This window comes from Chinchilla lanigera, unplaced genomic scaffold, assembly GCF_000276665.1.
Source record: "Chinchilla lanigera isolate Chin_1 unplaced genomic scaffold, ChiLan1.0 scaffold00001, whole genome shotgun sequence".
NCBI lineage: Eukaryota > Metazoa > Chordata > Mammalia > Rodentia > Chinchillidae > Chinchilla > Chinchilla lanigera.
In genome coordinates, this window is record NW_004955402.1 from 3667798 (window position 1) to 3684213 (window position 16416).

The 16416-nt window shown below is 44.9% G+C and overlaps 1 protein-coding gene across 1 annotated transcript in view; it reads right to left on the reverse strand.

The window, feature by feature from the left end:
• Ptprm (protein tyrosine phosphatase, receptor type, M) overlaps positions 1-16416 on the reverse strand; it is a gene marked incomplete at its 5' end in the record, with an annotated part of 513011 nt that overhangs the window by 424351 nt on the left and 72244 nt on the right.

Here is a 16416-nt window from a genome sequence, read left to right on the forward strand (position 1 = left end):
GGCCTGTAGGACTTGTCATCACACCACCATCTGTAATCAAGCCACTTCACACCCTGGTGTGACCTGGAGGAGAACCTAGAGACTTCTGGTATGGAATCCTACTTTATTGGCCCTATGCTCCTCCTTGGGGGTCAATGTCACCAGATCTTTGAGATCCAGCATCCCCACTCCTGGTACTGAGGGGCTGAGCACACGCCCGCAACATCACCCCCTGGAGGAGGAACCTCAGAAGACGCTGTGAGCTCCGGGTCTTACTCCAGTTGCACTGACCCATCTCTGGGTGCTGAAGTTTCCTGATGGATTCTAGCTTTCCAGGTACCCAGGCCTCGAGCCTACCCACGTCTAAGACTGGCAGAAGTGGCAAGTAACACACACATATAATCAAAATGTTCAGAGAAACAAAGGAAAAGAGCTTATCGTAAGTCCTCTTTAGCAGAGGGGAAAAATGTATTGAAAGTCTGAGGAGGACACACACCTACACCTGGGGCATAAAAATGAGAGGAAATAGTGCTATTGGGTGAGGCTGGATTCCCAATTTCTCCCAGATGAGCAGGCTGTGACCCCAATTAAATCTTCTTTTAAAAATTCCCCTCATTATGAATCATAATGGTCAGGGTGGTATGCATATGTGTATTCGTATACACACGTGTGTTTTGATGGATACCCACACAAATCTACGAGCAAACACACAGTGCTAGGAAGCATGCAGAGTTCTCCACATACTGTGACTTCCCCATCTGCACTAATACTTTATGTAAGGAGCACACAGAGAACAGAAGTGCAGATGACCTCTGCCCAGTAGTGGGCTGCCGCTTAGGGGTCTGCATCACTGTTTCCTCAGGGCGCCCCTGTTGGATGTGAGCTAGCTTTAACCCCACTTAAATAAACAGGAATGGACCGACAGAAGGATCCACCAACCCCGGTTTGAGGGTGTGTCACTGGCAAAACCAGAGCCTCGCGCCTCAGTGTCCAGCCCACCGCTCATCCTGTCACCCCTCAACAACCTCGTCTGTCGTGCAGCCACTCACAAAAAGAAAACTCCTCCCTACAAGACATAGGCCATTTTAGAAAGCAGCAGTTTTCCAAGAGATGAATGTTACGTACCTGAAATATAAAAGCTAACCCAGCAGGCAGGGGTTATCTAGGCAGGTGTATTTCAGTAATAAAGAAGAACCTCAAATGTGACTTAAGAAAGACTTAGGAACAGGCTGAGAAGTGCGAGCTGCAGTGCGGCCCACCCAGGCAGCAGTTCTGAAGATGCGGGATGGCCACGGAGGCCGCACTGGCCATCCTGTCCTAGTGCACCAGGGGTTCCACATGTCTACACCCGCTCAGCAGGCTCCCATGCATCCCGCTGGGCCAGAATTAGCCCCATTGGTACAATGTTGCATGAAACTCTGCTTTTACACCTTTGGGAGAAGTTGAAAATGCATCACCGCATGATTCGCCTACCAATGATGACTTGGATCACGTAAGCCAAAGAAGCTAGCAAGAGATGACAGAGAGGATACAGAATGAAGGCCTTGACTCAGAGGAGAAAGAAAACAGTACTGTAAGTATTTGATGAGTCAAAATGCCACCAAATGGTCGTGTACCCCTGAACAATTGAACCTTAGAACTAGGAGAGAAAATGTTACTAGTTCTTGCCAGGGGTGAAACCTATTGGACAGATGCCAACACTGTGATTCAAAGTTGGAAATTGTTTAACATGGAGGATGTGCTACAAGATGTTGTGAAACACACTAATAATGATATGCAAGTAAAACACCCTATACACATCAATAGTAACACGCAAACATGTATTTATCATGACTCCTCACTATCTGAGTTAAAAGCGTTCATAGCAGGACTTACTCATTCTAATTGTCAGAATCTAAAGGCTTATAGAGAAATGATAGATGTGGTGTTGTGATTTTTAAACAATATGACTCTAAATTTGGTTTTCTTCAAAATTGTCTACGTTTTGATGACAAAAAGACACACCATAAAGACAAAAATCTGACAATTTGGGTGCTATTTGCTCATTTTTTGAAAGCTTTGTCTTGAACAGTCAAGCAATTTATACACCATCTGCATACATGACAACTGATGAACGACTTGCATTATTTGTGCAGTAATATAGCACATAACATTATGAAAGACTTGTTACACCTCTTTCAAAAAGTAACCCAAATGTCACATTCAACAGTTGGATAACAGTTACCCATTGTGGTGGACTGACAACTGGTGGTCAACTTGTAACCCCCAGCTGAACTGAATCAGCATGGTGCTGGGTGTGGGAGGCCCACCTGAGGGTTATTGCCAGCAGCATAAGAAGCAGAACTGGAGAAGAAATGGGGCTCTCGGGAGCTGAGAAAGACTGCTGGGTGCTGTTAGAAGCTGTAAGGAGCTGTTGGTTCTCTCGGAGGAGCTTGTCATGCTGGTTTTCCTGATGAACTTGGCTGTTATCATCCAAGGAGCTCAGGACCTTGTTGTCACTTGAGAATGACTTTGGTTCACTTTGGGGGAGCTCTGGTCCTCACTTTGAGCCTCACTTCCAGGCTCCAGCTCAGATCCCTCAGCCTGCTAGCACAGATCCTTCACTCTGGCACAGACTTTCTAGCTTCCACCACTGACCTTTGGGCCTTCCCAGTGCAGATCCGTGAAACAGGCCTGCATGAGACACTGCCATGGGCTCTAGGTCTCCAGCTGGACTCATGGGAGGCATTGTTAGGAGTTCTAGGACTTCAGCTGTATTCATGAAGGACATTATCATGGGATCCAGGCCCTCAGCTGAATTCTTTGGTCATTAGTTTGTGGGCAGATTTCCTGTACTCTCTTTACATATGATTCTTTGGGTGACTATTATAAACAATCTTATAAAATATATGTCTTGTATTATACTGTTTTCCTTGCAAAAACTCGAAGCTATGACACTCACTGATGTTACATTTTCTAGAAGAACACCAGTTGACCAGCACAGAAACTATCTGAAAGAACAAATCCAAGATTCCTTTAAAAATGTTGCTGGTTCACCATAGAGAAATGTATAGTAAAATCTTTGGATTTCAAAAAGACAGAACATTGGCCTCCTATAAGGTGAAGAAAGACGTGGTATTGACACTGTTGACATTACACCACAATGACAAGACTGATAGTGAGCCAGGTGTGGTGGTGCACACCTATAATCCTAGCACTCAGGAGGCAGAGGAAGGAGGATCCTGTCAGGCCAGCATCAACCTGAGCGACATCATTCAAGGCTAGCCTGGCCTACATAGGGAGACTCTGTCTCAAAAGATCCAAAACAACAAGCAAACAAACACAAAAATTGACAGTGAATCCTCAACACAAATGGTCAGAAATTGTCACTTTTTATAACAAAATGAAAGGCAGAATAGATGCGGTGATGGGTTATGCAGCAACTATGATGTCACTCAAAACACAAAGCATAGGCTAACTGTTGTTTTACTCGATCCTAAATATGTTAAGCATAGTTTCATAGTTTACAAAGAAAATAACAAGCACAAAATATCACAGAGAAATTTTCTTAGAGGATTGGGACTGGAATTGACAAGTGATCAATTACAACAGAGGAAGAATAATATGTATCTGCCCAAAGAATTCCATGAAAAGAATTGTGGAGCACACCGGTGAACAGACAGGGGAAACATCACAAGAAGCTCTGAAGAAAACAGAAGAACAGCAAGATGTCAAGTATGACCTATTGAAAAAGACAGGCAAACAAAACACAAGTGCTTTCAGTGTAAGCTATATTGATATATGGAACATACTGTTCTGTGCGTGAAAACTGCTTTAGGTATAATCAATGAAGACTATTTTTATGGTAGAGTTTTATTTGTATTTTCATTGTACCTTCCATAGGAATTTGGTTTTTTTAAGATTTAATAAGCAAACAAAGAGTTGATGTTGAAAATGTTGATATTTATTCTAAAAGCTCATTATATATTTGATATTTTTATTGATATTTCATTTTCCTGTTAAGTTCACATTGTGTAATACAACAGGAAGCACTGATAAAAGAGGAAGACAAGAGAGGTGGCAAGTATGGGCTGCCAGACAGGAGAGGAGAGCTAAGTACACGCGCCGCTGCCGACGTGAGCTACACGTGTGTATGGAACATGCCGTTGTCGCGTCTGAAGGCTGCCGTAGGTGTGATCGTGGAAGCAAAGACAGTTTCTGGGATAGAGTCATGTTTGTATTTTCATTGTAGTTCACACAGAAATTTATTTCTGCTGCTCTTTTTTAGACTTTGTCAGCAGGTAAACAGTTGATGTAGAAAATGTTGATGTTTATTCTAAACACCCACTGCATATTAAAAATTTAATATTTTATTGATATATTCTTTTCCCTTTAAGTACACATTAATATAATAAAACTCATAAAACTAAAAAAGAAAGAGGAGCTGGGAGTAGTGGCAGACACCAGTAATGCCAGCTACTGGGGAGGGGAAGGCAGGACAGCTGCTTCGTCCGGGAGGGCAAGCCCAGCATAAGAGAACCAAGTGCCAAGAAAAGACCATGGAAGATCTGAGGTGAGAGGCACGAGGTGGGAAACCCTTCAAAGCACGCAGACTGAGCCAGTCCCACAGCAAACGTAACGCAAGCTTTTGGTGCTGAAGATGAGCATAAAACGTATTTTGGTGCTCTTAGTAAAATACAAGCCACTTCCCTGCATACTCCCTTGCCTTCTGCTTTGCCCCACATCAACATGCCCACTGGTGGGGCCAGGGCCTGGCACCACCTCGAGCCCAGCTCTGAACCAAGACCGTTAGTCCCACCATGTGCCAAGAAATTACTCCTCCCTTCATTTACACCAATTAAACCTGGGGAGCCTTCCTGACGATCATGGGGCTATGAACAGGATGACAAAAATACATGCAGGCATATCCCATGAAGCACATCTGCAAGAAGCTTACACAGAGGCAACTCTTTTTGCACACTGGCAGAAGTTGGCGCCTCTGTAACACTACTGTTCCAGAGTCACCCGGGTCTGCAGAATTACTGGCCTCCTAGCCACACAGCCTGTCCCCCAGTGCTTAGCCCCCAGGGCTGCTGTCCAGGAAGCTCCCTGAGTCGTGTACAGCATGCAGTGCACAGCACAAGGTGCATCTCCAGGACAGTCTCTGTTATGAACACAGCAGTCCCCCTGTGGCCACAGCTTTGCTCTCCACATGTCGCAGCCATTTCCTCATTGCTGACATGCAACACCCAACACCCAACACCCACAATTTAGAGAAAGAGAAGTCTGCTTGGGCTCACGGTTTCCGTTCATGGTCGGCTGGCACCCAGACAGAAACAGAATGGCAGAGGGGCCTGGCAGAGGAAAGGCTGCTCACATCATGGAGGCCAGGAGGCAGAGAGAGAAGGAAAGACCCAGGGAGGGAGATGTACCCTTCCAGGTTATACCTCCAGTGACCGCCTCCTCTAAGCAGATCCCACCTCCCCACAGCTTATTCAGCAGCTGAACTCATCAGCAGATGACTCCACTAAGCCCCCTGATGAGTAAAGCTCCCCCATCAGCCAATCATCTTCACAAAGCCCCACCTGTACATACATGAGAGTTGGGCGGACACCCTAGATCCAAACCATAACACCACGGTTTTAGTGACTGTTGGCCTACTGATTTTCAGAAATATTGCATGGAAATTGCAGGAAGTAAACAATGCAAATAGGAGCATTAGGAAATTTTGTGCTGCCTGGCTCCTTTTGGTCCAGGCCATGAATCATCACCTTGTAGTTCAGTGTATCTGCACTGTATACGCTGCCCACCAGTTAATCATGTAGTAGCTGGCTAGGTTACAGAATGGACTGTTGAGCTATCACAGTCCTTGTATACCGCTGTTGCTATCTAAACTTCCAAGTAGCCACTGGGGGTCTTGAAACACTGCAAGGATTACTATAATCAACTGGCCCTAATTTTTATAGTTGTTTCTCCTCTTTTTCCCTGTTTGAGGCAGAATACAGTCTGCTTCACTACAAAGTGTCCTTCTGTGATGCAGATTAGCAGAGCAGTGACACAGAAATCCCTTTGGCTCCTGTGCCATTTTTTTTCCTTTTGGCAGTACATCAACCATTTTTCTTTTACATTTTTACAAAGTAAATATGAGCAAATTCTCTCTTAAATAAGAAGATGCTTCACCAACAAATGATGGCCTTCAAATTTTGCTGCTGGGCGGTCTGAACCACTGGTGGTTCATGCATGGCTGCCCCGTTCTACAGTGTGGGACAGTTCCATCGAGTGTACAGTGTGGGACAGTTCCATCAAGTGGTTCAAGCTGGTGGGATTGTGATGGAAAAAGGGCAAAGGACTGATGATGAAGACGGACCCCTGGCTCCTAGTGCTAAGCTGGCAGAAAGGGGTCTCATTAGGAGGAAGGACTTCAGAGGATGGGAACAGAGAGAGGGAAGGAGATGGAGCCCAGGATTTTAGGGCTAATGATTGTTTTCCCGGGATCTGGCCCGGGTCAGTTCAGTACTTTGTTAGGGTTTTCCTTGTTTGTATTATTTCTCTAGCTACAAATCTGAACAGGTTTTGAGTGATGTGCTTCAAGCCTCGTGCCTTTCTCCCATTTTTTTCAGTGTGCAGTTTTATGAAATTAGTGAATGTTTTTCAGGTGCACACATGTGGTGCTGATAAAAGTGCTTACTCCCTGCACATTGACTTTCTCTTCCACACGTTCTGACCCTCAAGCTGGGTTTCGCACTGCCCCACAGCCGCAGCAAGCTTCTCTTCTTCCAAACAGTCTGGAAAGCAGCAGTGCTCTGACCTCAGCACATAGAAATGTTAGAGGAAAGTCTCTCTAGTAAGCGCTTTCCCTGGGGTGTGCTAGCCTGAGTGGTCTGTATTTTTCTCTGCAGCCTCCCCAGTTAATGACGAATACACTTAAGCACATTAAACAGAACTTGATACGAAGTACAAACTCAGTCCACGCTGGTGATAATCACTGTGATGACTTTGGTAGCTCAAACATAAACACGCGCTACCTCTTAACTCCCCACAATCCTCTGCTGCCTCTGTCTCTCCCTGTCTGCCTCCCACACCTGCTGCTCCTATCTTCATTCAACCCATAAGAATTTCTAAATTTCCTTTACTATGTCATTATAAATCCTTCAGCTCCATAAATCCTGTCCTGGAAAATTAGGGGGGGGGTGGTGTCTTTATTTCCCTGTATGGACATCAAGACCTAACTCACGGTTTGACCATACAGAAGGTGACATTTCCACCCACACAGTGTTCCCTGACCGCGTGGCATCACTGTCATCCAAGGAGTTTACAGAAGCAGGCATGAACATTTGCGTTTAGCAAATCCAGCAGCTGAGACCCTGTGGGACAGTCACAGCTGGGCATAAAGGAAGTGGGGGAGGGAGAGAGATGTCCTGTAATTGTTTGAATTCATCACTTCTATGAAAGTAAAGTCAACTCACCTACCAATGTATAAAGAGCTAAAGAATTCAAAGCACTGATATTCAATTTTAGGCCATTATGTCTACTTTTTTAATATCCCTATATGGCTGAATGTTTAATTTTCACCTTCTACTTCAATGGTCTGACTGTCAGGGAGGCATTTCAAAGAGTAATTGGATATCCCTCTGTAGTTACTCCTTTACTTCCATTTTTTCCCCTACAAAAAGCACTCCAACTGAGCACATAAGTAAAAGCAATCATAATTCAAATTAGCATGGAAATTCTGTTTGTGTTCAGATAACAAAACACCCTTAAGTCACTAGTCTATAAGTAGAAGATACAGTATTGCAGGCACATGAAATAAGCTTCAAAGGAGGCAGGCTTTACAGGCAGGCTCCAGAAGTTTTTAAGAATAATTATTGTGGTTTTCCCAAAGAGGAAATCTCTCTTTTCCAAGAACATGGAATGTTCATATACCCTAGTCTTTGGATGAATTAAGTTTAGCTTAATCATATCCACTGGCAAACGCTTTTGATGAGACTTTCTTCGTCACTGTTTGTGGCAGCAATAATGTCTACAGAGGATTAGTTCTTCCCTTCTAGTCCCTCATTAAAATCCGCACTGGCATGGTCAAGGCTGAGGAAAATGTGCACATTCTCATTCTATGTTCAAAGAACTGTGCAAATGAGAAAAAGGCACGTTTTCCATTATACCGTGTGTCACTCGATACTGTGGCTAGTGGAGAACTTGAAAGCCATTTCCAACTTACTCTGTCAGTGCTGCTTAGTTTCAGCAGACATGAACTGATTATTCATCTTTCCTTCCTTTGGACTGTTCCTCCTTCGAGTTCTCTTCCGTGGTCACACCCTCAAATTTGTGGATTTGGGACCCAAAGCGCTATGAGGTAGTTATAGGCCCCATCGATGCTGACAGATTCTTAACTCAAGTTGATATGATTCGGGCTTCTCCTGTGCAATCCAGAAACTACCAGTGATGAAAATTCACCTCGCTAGAGCCCGGCTTCTCAAAGTATCTAGGATAAAGAAGCAGGTTTTTTTTTTTTTAAGTCCAATGCATTTCAGAGAAAATTAATGTAAGATATCATAAATGTGATTGCTCATAAAATAAAATTCAGACACATAAAATGCAATTGTTTTTATTCAACTAAATGAACATCAATTCACATTTGGGTCAGCTCTGATGAGCACAGCGCACTAAGCAGCACAGACTTTTAAGTGTGAGGAAAACATCACATGCTGTGTAGCACCCTGGCTCCCACACACAGTGACTTGCACAGCAGGCTGGGCCTGGGCCCACAACCCCAGGGGATATAAACATCCTAATCCGGAATGCTTGAGTCCCTTATATATGATGAGGTGGTATCGCAGTATTCACATAGAATCCACACGTACCCTCGTGGGAACTCGATTATTTTATTCCAGCCCCCTTCCAGGGATCAGACCCAGGGCCCTGCATAGATGAGGCCAGTGCTCTACCCTGGCCTACACCCCCAGCCCACATCATGTCTCCATGGCTTCAAACACTTCACACAATGGCGATCTTTGGGAGTCACTGTAGTCCTGTGCAGTTTAGGGAATAATGACATGCAGTTCAGATGAAAATGTGTTTTCCAAATATTCTCAAATACTTTGAACCTGGGGACGTGGCATGGCCTGCACAGGACTCACTTCATATATTTTTGCTCAACCACAGATGAGACACATTAAAAGCAAAAAAATGGGGAAAATGTCCTCGGGTTTCTTAACCCGAAGGTAACTGTTATAAAAGCTCTGACCTTTGAGGATGAAAGAAAGTTGTAAAAGAAGACGGGAGAAGCATGCAAAGCAGGTGGACAAACAGAAACAAAGGTGACCTTGGAGATGGGGAAGGCCTGTGGGAGACTGGATTCAGAGAAGAACTGGCTTCCAGGCCAGGAGAAAACCAGAGTGCCTGGCAGCCGTGGGAACTAAAGCCAGGAGAAAGCTGTACATCTGTTACCAGGGCAAAGCATGGCATCTCTGCCTTGGCTTTTTATGTCTCCTTCACGACCTAAACTACGAGTCAGATCCCTGCTCAGCTGTGCAGGGAGCCACACTAGCCACCGAAGGCACATCTATCTAAAAGCTGGTAGGACACAGCACATCTGTCTAAAAGCTGCTAACCCCAAGCTTACCTAGCCTTCTTCACCCTGATGACTTTCAGGGACACTTGATTGCCAGCTTTTACAGGGGTCCCCATCACTGTCCTATACCTGCAGCAACTTGGATTGCAGGAACAGCAGAGCCTCACAGACAGGTCACCCCACAATGACATCACCCCTGAGTGGGAGCAAGAAGCCTATGACAGGAAAAGAGGCTGTCCTCTAAGCAGGAGCCACCACCTCAAGCTCTTCCTGTGCTAAGGATCTCTCCAGAGCCACCCAAAGAACCACATCCGAAATAATGCCCAACAGCTGGGCCGAGATCGTTTCATTACACATAGCTCTTATCATCCCCGTTCTTTCTCTGTTTAAACCTAAAGCTCACAAAACAAGGGTGAAGATGCCACTCCCTCTTGTCTCCCCAATGCTCCTACGTGGGTTAAATTCCTTGTCTACTTCTCCATGACTCTTCCTGTTTAGTTTTTGGGGATGAGCAGTTAGCACGTCCAGGGCCAGGTTGCTGGCCTAGGACTTCCACATCGAATCAGCATGGCCACCAGCGGATCTGAAGGAGAAGGGGAAAAAGGCAGGAAGGGAATGTGCCGCCCAGTGCCTGGGCTAGGCATGCCACATACCTGACGTCAATAAATCCTCATCACAAGAGACCTGGCTGAATCTCAGGCAGAGTGAGCCCCAACGGACTGGGAGGTGTCAGAGAGAGCCAGGGGAACTCACGGCTTCTACCCCCTGCTCCACTGACAACGCTCTACAATCAGTATTGTTCACTACTGTCTGTAACTCATAGTGCAAAGTATATTGCACACTGCATCCCAGGGCACAGGTGGGATGCTGGTGTCTGTACTTACTTATAAGGACACACACACACACACACACACACACTTACACACAGATGTGTGTGTCACGCTGTTTCTGCCGGTGTGTGTGTGTTGCACTCAGTTTCTATTCGCTTCGGTTCCATTCTGCAGGATGAATAACTGCATCCACACACCTCACTTCTAGCCCTGAGTGCTCCAAGTCTGCACTGCGGTGCCAGCCCAGGACCCAAAGCCCAGGCGCTCTCACCCTCAGAAAGCAGGCTTTTTACTCTTTGTCTTTTACAACCTGAGCTCATGCTGCACACGTCAAAACAGCAGGTTCCCTCCCTCAGCCAGGCCTGACAAGGCCCCTAAAGAGGGTCTTCCCTGATGAGTGACCGGGACAGGGAAGACTGGAGCCTCTGAGAAGTAAAGGAACACAGCTCCCAGGTAGGTGACCCTTCACAGGGAGGCAGAGGTGGAGCCATCACCATAAAGACACCCATCAGCACCTATGAGCAGCAGAGGTTCCAGCCTGCACCCGAAGCCTGGGGCCTGGCCTCCTTAAACCTCCCTCCTACAGCACAGGGAATACCTTCTCCATAGCCCTAGGAAGTACCACCCTAACTAAGAGCAACTCACATGCTCCTCTCACCTTCCTTGGATTCTCAACATTACTCACCAGGCCCTACATGACTGCACCATATTTTACTATGCTGCTGAACATGCAGTAAGACAGCAAAGGGAGGCCCAAGCAGACCACCTCGCTCGAGAAAGAGGCCCGGGGGCACTCAAAGTTGACAGGCTCATCCTGGCCTCTGCCACTCTTAGGTTATGCTGGTGAGCATGTGGTATGCTGCTCTCCTGGAGGAAATTCCACATCTGTTAAGCACTGGCTAAAGTTTGGATCTGGTGTCCCCAGAGCCCTTGTGCTAAAGCCCTGACCCCAGCTTGCCAGTATTAGGAGTGGTGGAAACTTTGGATGTGCTCTTGCTGGGCACTGCGGGAGCCACGAGGTGATCGGCTCTGCTTGGGCACTCGCCTCTGCCTTGTTCAATAGTGTGGACTCACTGTGGACTGAACCTTCTGAAACCGTAAGTCCCAGTAAAGCTTTTCTCTTCATAAGTTGATTGTCTTGGGTAGATATTATAATAACAGAATGTTGGCTAACAGTGGAATAAAATTAACAATAAGTACAAAGACTTATCAAATGCACATTCAACAGGTGCTAAGACATTCAATTATCAATCAGTGATTCACGGCCGAAATAAATGGTTATTTTCATTATTCATGAAAATACTAAGCAGACCAGAATAGATCCTTTCACCTTGACCAGTCACTGGTCAGCAAAGCAAGATTCATCTGGGCACCATGTTTGTATCAGACATTTTGAGAACTACACACACAAAAAACTTGAGCCTCTCCCTTTGGCAAGAACCACATAGCTTAGATGTAAATTGCGGCACAGGGAGAATTTGAAAAATTACAGAATTAACAAACCACATCCACTAATTTGCCAACATTCTCACACATAGGGCCTGAAGTCGCTGTGAAACATGTGGATTTAGGCCTGTTGACCAAACTGGAAGAGGAGTTTTGAGGCCTTCTTTTCCTAAGAGAGGAGGAAGTACGTGAAGAGGCTCCCAGGAAAGAGGAGAAACCCCGGGAATCCCAGTCAGAGTAGGAAATACTCTCCTTTTGTAAGACAAACGAGCCTTTGGTGAGAACCAAATCGTATTAAGGTGTGTGTCCGTCAGACAAGCTGCTTTACAGACTGAGCTGGAAAAAACTAGCTGTGTGTTTTGTAATATATAAGTAAAAAACAAACAGAGAGTAAAGCAAACACGACCTCTTACCCAACTGCTGGATAACACTAATGACTGTCTCAGGAAATGAGCCCCTACAATACAAGAGTGACAGGCAGGAAGTTTAGAACATTGTTAAGAGACGGCTTAATTTCCCATAGTTCAAGCTTTTTATTGATTGACATCTTCAGAAAGGGGTTCGTTTTTGTTCTAAGTCTCAGAATGACACAAGCTATCACAGTATAAGCTTTGCCTATGCTCCCACCACATTACTGTGGATTCAGAGATCATGTATATTTGGTGGTAGTCTGCCAGCCAAACTATTACTTCTCTTTAGAAGAAATCAGGCAGTGAGCTTTTATATAAAATGGAGAACTAATATGTATGAGGTGTATCCCTTTTGACATTTCCAACTTAACAAGAGCTTGCTAGTGGTACTAACAAGGAGCGGGCACAATCCTCCTCTGTCCTAAAACAGTTCTGCCAAGAACTCCAAGAATTCTGTCAACAACCCCAAGTGAAAGCTCCATGTTCCTGAAGAGGCAACAAATGGCCCCGTCACCAGCCCAGTGGGGTCACAACCCAGAGCCCCTGTGACCTCCACGGCTTGATCAGAGGACAGAAAGAGAGACAAGAAACTCAAACCTCAGCAAGTCAGCGGAGGAGACAAAACTGATGGCCACATGAAACTGAGGATACAACCTTGGGTTTGTCAGTCATCAAACCAGTCTGAAACCTCAGGAATGGCTCCAATTAATTCATCAGTAAAGGTATCAAGACACCAGTAATAATCAGCAAATGATAAGAAAAGGGAATTGGCATTAGTAGAAATTGAATTAGTGATGAGACACCTGGGAAATATTTCTTCTCCCCATTGATCCGAAATATTGAAATTAAATCCAAAGCCTAGAGTAATTTTACCATGCCTACGTTGTTTAAATATGTAAAGCTTTCCATCCCGTGTGCACATGAGGTTCCAGTGAAGCTTCTGCACTGTCCAGGAAGAACAAGTGAATAACATGTCATTTCCCACAGCATTCCACCACAGCTCCACAGAGAGGGTCGGGATCTCCGTGCCCAGTCAGAGTGGCAGACAGTATCCCCCAAAGCCCAGTCTGCGCCCTCACGGGAACCATGTGCCACCTGAGCTGTGGCATCAGGAAGGCGCAGTGCCCACTTGGGAAGATGTGGATGGAAGCCAGGAGACCAGTTGAGGACCATTGTGGAGCAGTAAGATGCAGCTCAGTGGTAACAGCTGAGTGCCATGGCCAAAGGTCTGTACTTGGTTCTCCACACAGTCACTCATGTATATGCTGGATGAGTTAGCTAACCGTTCTGTGCCTCAGTTTACTAATCTATAAAATGGGAATGAGAACACCATTTCAAAGGTGCTGTTTAGTGAGTTAAATGAGATAACTCACATAAAATGACTCTTAAGAGCGCCTAGTACAGCCAGGGATATAGCACTTGCCTGGCAAGCACAAGGTCCTGAGTTTGATTCCTGATACCAAAAAAAAGGGCCTAGTACCAAGTGGAGATGGACCATGTTTTTGCCTCACTCCTGCTTTTTATCCCAATGTATTTGAATTTAGCACAGGAAGATGGAACAGTTGAGTGCCTGCTTCCGGGAGTTTCTCATTCCTTGATCTTACAGGTGTCTGGTCCTGGGACTATAACGTGATCCAGCTCCTTCCAGTCTAGCAAGGCTGGTAATACAAACCAGGGGTGCTGCCTGCATTCACCTTCAATATCTAAACATGATTTTCAAATAAAAACAATCATCTGGATGTGGCTTGGATGAAGAACAATTGTGTGGTTTACACGCTGAAATGTTACTAAGATTGCTGAGTTTTAATTTGGAGGGGACAGGAGTGGGGCTTTCACGTCACTGCACAAGGAAGAGCAGCCCCAGATCTTCTATTTTTTATTTTGAGACAAAGCCTTGTGAGGTCATGAAGTTGTCACGGCTGAGCTAGAACTTATGATCCTCCTGCCTCTGGCACCCAGAGATCTGTGATGACAGGCATGTGCCAGCCATCACACCCAGTTAATAATGTATTATTTCTAACCACAGAAACAAACTGCTAAAGATAAAAAGAAAATGAAAAATAAAAATAAAATGAAAGTCAATGTCCTGAATACTTAATTTGCACTAGTAAAATCTATAAATAAAACATTAAAATGCTATAGTAATTGATGGTGGTGGTGAAACCTGTTATTTGTATTTACAAAACCAATTCTTAAGCACTTTCAAAAAGTTAAAGAAGTACGTTAACCATTAATACGAGGAGCAATAATTGCTAACATTTCGATGATGGTTGGTACAGGCCGTGCACGACCCTTCATGTAGCTCACAGGCAAGAGCCTCAGAGGCGGGGAGACTCGGTTCATAACTCACTCAAGATACTGCAGAAGGTGCTGCAGCTGGGGACAGATCCAGGAATGTGCCAACAGCCCAGCAGCAAGACACAGGATACTTCTGTATCAGGAGGCGGCGCGTTAGACAGAGAATGTCAGGAGGTACGGGGACCCCGCTCCCTGCCAGGGCATATGCATCCACACAGCCTCATTCTCATAAATCAGCAGAAGACACCAGAAGGGATGCGTGTGAGCGTGCTCATGAACCAGGACCTGGTGAGGACCCGAGACCGCTGGGGCAGGGATGAGCCTCCCCAGCCGGGACCCCCCTGCCCAGCAGCTGACCAGCAGCTCACAAGCCCAGCCTGGAAGCTGATCCCAGAACCGCCACCTTGGGGTGCTGTTTTCAGACAGCAAGCTGGGTGATAAGATAGTGGAGTTCACAGAACCATACTCTGCCTGTGTGTATATTGTGAACATTTTCACAGTTAAAGTTTTAAACACTTAAAAATGTTTTTCGAAGTATTACCAGTATACGCTGAACTGTGGATTGCATCACTGAAAGCACTTTACAGGAAACAACTGTGTCTTTCCCAAGGCACTCAACTGGATTTGTAACTTAAAAAAAGGGTGAAGTATTTGGAAATCTTATTTGATCTAAGCTAATGCTTGAAATCACAGAGTGAGTCTGGATTTGTGTGTACTGTGTGAATTGCACGCACACCCACACTGTACATATGTACACATGCAGAAGGAGAGAGGGAAAAAGAAACAGGGAAAGCAAACGGGGAGAGAAAACGTGAATTACAAGCAAACTTACTTAAAAAAGAGTAAAGATAATATACTTCAGGTTTTGGTTTGTCCATTGTTATTGGCTTTGGGGGCAAGCATACTGCAGATTCCCAAGGACGTTAGATCAACATCACGGCATCTTTGGCTGTCCCCTGGCTAGCCATTTGCACATCGACAGACGTTCCACTTATTGTTGGTAAAAAATTCTGAATGAAGCGTCTGGCTTTCCCTTCCTCCTAATGTTTCCAACCTGTAGCAGTGGTAGGTTCATTAAAATGGCTTAATGCATGTGGATTTTGATAGTTCCCTGGTAGGTGGGTGATCCAGAAACATGCATATGGTTATTTCTGTCACTGTGTTTAAGTTTGGTTGGAAAGAGTCACATTTATTGCATGTCAGATTTAGTTTCAGCTTATTCTTTCCTCTCTAGAACCCCAAAGAACTTCTTACATTTCCAACAAAACCTAAGGTTTTAAAACTCATCCGCCTTAAGATTCTAAAGAGTTGAGTTTGGATCTCCTGTCTCCAGGGTATTTTATTTTTCTCTTGGGGTAAATTTCACATTGCATACATTTTAGCTACGTCAAACTTTTCATTTTTATTAACTTTCCTTTAAAATGTACTCTCACTTGGTGATGAGTTGGTCTGCTTACAAGGAGAACAGCTATGTTTAGGAAAATTCTGTATTTCAGCTCTGACAACAGAAAAGAACTAGACAGCCCAATTTTAGACATCTGTGAAGACTGGCTTTTATTTACACACGAACCCAGTTCTTTCCTTCCCTGTTGGTAACTTTTTTTTTATTTTAGAAAAGATAACAGAAATAATATTATTATAACAAAAAATAGAGTTTCAAAGGAAAAATTAATCGCATTTCCCTCTCACTCAAACACCCACAAAATTCTCCCACAGAGGCAGCAGCATCTTTCCTCCAAAATTCTTTCTACACAAGTAAAAAGGTTGGGTTTTTGTTGTAATTATTATCAGCCTTGTTCTATTTTTTTAAAGAACAAGAAGCACCACATCATTCTGCAGTTTGATTTCTCCTGCAGTGGCCATGACCCCGGGACAGCTCCTCCGGCCAGCAAGGCCCCAGCCAGCA